This window comes from Echinops telfairi, unplaced genomic scaffold, assembly GCF_000313985.2.
Source record: "Echinops telfairi isolate 266 unplaced genomic scaffold, ASM31398v2 ScPeMD7_44;HRSCAF=162, whole genome shotgun sequence".
Taxonomy (NCBI): domain Eukaryota; kingdom Metazoa; phylum Chordata; class Mammalia; order Afrosoricida; family Tenrecidae; genus Echinops; species Echinops telfairi.
The window spans coordinates 5,057,886-5,062,349 of record NW_022103942.1 but is presented as its reverse complement, the minus strand read 5'-3'; positions in this window follow the sequence as shown (position 1 = coordinate 5,062,349).

Genomic DNA, 4,464 nt, shown 5'->3' with positions numbered 1-4,464 from the left:
CTTTTCTGTTGTCCGTCCCCCAGGGAGGAGGTCACATATAGTTCCTTGTAATTGGTTCTCTCTTTCCAGTCCACTCTCCCTCTACCTTCCCAGTGTCACCACTCACACCTCTGGTCCTATACAGATCATCTGCCCTGGATTCCCTGATTTTTAGTTCCTATGTGTACCAGTGTACATCCTCTGGTCTAGCCAGACTTGAAAGGTAGAATTCATATCATGATAGTGGGAGCGGGGAGGAAACTATCTTTTAAAAATCTCCTCCTCAGATTTTACAGTTTTATAGTTTAGGATGATAAACTGCAACAATTAGCACCTCAATGGCTCTCACATGATCAAAACACTTAGCAGACACTAACTATAGAACGTAGAGAGACTTTTGATGTGCATGTCACTGGGATTGCTACTATTAGAAAACATACTACAAAGATTTATTTCTTGTGATCTATTCAGTAGTTTTTCTTGAGTATTTAGCAGTCTCCTTACTTTCCAATGCAGATTGCCATTAATGTAATTGATTAGTGTTGTAACAGATTTTCTTAGGTTGATGACCAAAATTGACTCCAAGATACCTACTAGCCTATTTCCCCAACATGCTTTTTTGACATGACATCCATCATTCTGGAAGTATTGTTGAGATCCAAAATGATAGGAGTAGAAAATATTTCAAAATTAAGTTTGGTTGGAGATGCTCTCTAGTCTGCTCATCTGCATTTTCTGGAATCATTACCTTACACCAGCTGAATGTGGATCTATGTTGCAAACAAGATACCTCTACACAATATCCTCAAAAGAAGATGCATTTAGAGATGTAAATGAGGCTTAGATGCTCTTTTTATTATGGAAGAAACCTCAATTTGAAATGATTAGTGATTCCATAAAACAAAATGTTTACACAATATAGTCTAGATGCTTGGGAATTGTGGATTTTCTTTACTTTTTGCATGGCATTACAGAACTGTGACCGTTTTCATCAGCCATCCATTATACTATAGTCACTAAATTATTTTCAAATAGTCCAGACATGTCTGAATTTTAAACATTTTTCTGGAGTTTTGTGATTCAACCAAGCAAACTAAAAATTCGATTTCAATTCTTTCATGCAATTAATATTGTTCTCAAATGTTCCCTGGAAAAGTTTGACCATCTTGGAACAGTTTTTTAAGCCGCTTATTACTAGTACAATAGTAACAATGAAATAAGATATCCTTGCTGAGATAAGCATCATAGTAGCAGACTGAAAAGACTTGTCCTAGAAAGCACAGTCAGCCTGATAAGACTGATCATTGAATTAAACTTTTTTATTTGTTGAAATAAAGGTCCTAGACCAAAAAAAGCCACCCAAAGCAAATGCAGAAACTAAAGAACTTTAACCGAATACTGGTACTATGAGAGATAAATGTAAAATATAACAATCAAATAGACATGACAAATAATTAAGGAAAATGTTGTGAAGATCAAATGAAATAACATTTTGATAAACCTGAAGTTAATAAAGGTAAGACCACTTCACTCTTAATTTTTGTTTAGTCTTCCCTGGGTTCGAATATATATGGATGAGGATGAAGAAGGGGATGAATGTAGTGCGGCATATTTCAAAAATACATTATTGTTTGTAACGTCACAATGTACTTATCAGTTGTCATATTTATACCGACTCATTGTGACTTCTTTATTTTTAAATCATTTTATGAGGGGCTCATACAACTCATCATAATCCATACATACGTCAATTGTGTAAGGCACATTTGTACACTCATTGCCCTCATCATTCTCCAAATAGTTGTTGTCCACTTAAGCCCCTGGCATCAGCTCCTCATTTTTCTGCCTTCCTCCCCACTCCCACCTCCCTCATAAACCCTTGATACTTTATAAAGTATTATTTTGTCATATCTTACACTGACTGATGTCTCCCTTCACCCACTTTTCTGTTTTCCGTCCCCCAGGGAGGAGGTTATATGTAGATCCTTGTAATGGGTTCCCCCTTTCTACCCCACTTGCCCGGTATCACCACTCTCACCACTGGTCCTGAAGGGATCATCCGCCCTGGATTCCTTGTGTTTCCAGTTCCTATGTACACCAGTGTACATCCTCTGGTCTAGCCAGATTTGTAAGGTATAATTGGGATCATGATAGTAGGAAGGGGGGAGGAGGAAGGAAGCGTTTAGGAACTAGAGGAACGTTGTATGTTTCATCATTGCTACACTGCACCCTCACTGGCTCATCTCCTCCCCATGACCGTTCTGTAAGGGGATGTCCAGTTGCCTAAAGGTGGGCTTTGGGTCCCCACTCTGCACTCCCCCTCATTCACAATGATATGATTTTTTGTACTTTGGTGCCTGATACTTCATCCCTTCGACAGCTAGTGATCACACAGGACGGTGTGCTTCTTCCATGTGGGCTTTGTTGCTTCTGAGCTAGATGGCTACTTGTTTACCTTCAAGCCTTTAAGACCCCAGATGCTATATCTTTTGATAGCCGGGTACCATCAACTTTCTCACCACATTGTGCCTTCTTTTATGTCAGAGTAGAAGTTGACTTCATACAGTTTCCCATGGCTGATTTTTTAGGTGTTGATTGCCAAGCCCTTCTCAGGAATAATATCTTGAAGAATTTGAACTGACAACTGAGACCAGGAGGGGGAACAAAAGTGGATACCTGAACCAGGCCAGAGGCAGGAATAGTTATATCCTGTGGACTGCACCTCACACTTGAGAATATAGTCCTTCCACCTGATGTTGACTAGTGGGAAAAGAGCACGAATTTTGAGTCTCCCATGCTGGGAAGAATTCTTACAAAAATACAGTGCATGAGTGAGGGAGAAAGCTGTTAACTGCTATACTAGTTATAAGGTTACTCCATCTTAAGAGTTTCTAATACATTTTTCCAGGAGAAAAGAGGGCACACTGGAAAAAGTATCATCATTTTGCACCATGGTGACGTGGACCAGAATTGTATCCAGGCACGAAGATAAGTGGTCACCGAATTCCTTTTATTCTGTGTCTTTAACTGCCTCACGTGAGAAACCTGCCAGATTCTGCAGGTGAGACAACCTTTGCTTCAGAATTTGTCTTTTCGTTCTCTCCTTCCTTTTTAGGCTTGGTTTCTGTCTACTGTCTCATTTGGTACTCATTTAACGTCTCTCCAAAATCCATTGAGGGATAAGGGCACTTCTTTCATGTAATAGAAGATGGGGAGGGGTTCAGCAGGCCTTTGCTTTATATGAGATTTGGGTTCCTTCCCTAGCAGACCTCGGTAAGGTCCAGTTAGAATGAAATTATTTTATTTGTGTCTGTGAGATGGGCTTTGTTTAGTGTGCCTCTAACATGCCCTTGAAAATAAGAGTTTTGGTTTTGTAGTTTGTTCTGAATTATCCTGGACTAATTTGTCTTTTTCCCTCTAATGGAAGTGTTCCAAGAGGGAAATAGAGAAGAGAACATTGACCTTGAGTCTTTTTTAAAAGATTTAGCTGGCTGTGTCCTTACATATAGGGGAAAACAGGTAGGGAATGTGGTCTGTGTAATGACTAAAACCCCGGATCTATCCTTCACACTCAAGATGTCAAGCACCTGGAGGCTGCATGTGAGTCTGCCATTGGGTAAGAGGCCTCAGTTTTGAAGATTCCTTCGGACTTAGAAGCTTTGTTCTTTCATACTCTGTTTATAAACTACATTTTATGATTTGGATGGGACAAAATCCAAAACTCTTACTCATAACCATTGAGTTGATACCTTGTGAGTTTCAGTGATGGTGCCTCTTTATGAGATTAGAAAGCCCAATCTTTCTCCCCCAGAGCTAGTACTGATTCAACTACTGATTTGAAGTTCGTAGCTCAACACTTAATCACTATAGCACAGGGCTCTAAAGAGTATATGTTTATTTTTAATTAGCACAATCTGGCCTTCTAAAACAAAAATGTTGTTAAAAGTATAATTAGGTGAGATGCATATATTTTCTTTCTTTAGAAACTCATCTTTAGTTTTATAACATTAATCGATCTGTTTTCATTTTATAAGAACCAAAGAAACAGAATGAAATACTGCCTTGTCCTATCTGATCATCACAATTGTTCTTATGTTTGAACCCATTGTTGCAGCCACTGTGTCAACTCATGTTATTAGGGAACTTCCTCATTTTAGTTGACTTGCTGCTTTACAAAGCATGATGTCCTTCTTCTCTCCTGACATTTTCAAAATATGAGACAAAGTCTTGCTATCCTTGCCTCTAAAGAGGATCTGTCTGTACTTCTTCCAAGACAGATTTTCTTGTTCCTTTGGCAGTCCATGAAACTTTCAGTGTTGTATGCCAGCCATAATTCAAATGCATCAATTCTCCTTCTGCCTTCCTTACTCAATGTCCAACTTTCACAAGCATATAAGGCAATTGAAAATGTCATGCCTTGAGTCATGCACAACTTATTCCACACACTAAACTAAAATCATTGCTTTTCAACACTTTAAAAAGGTC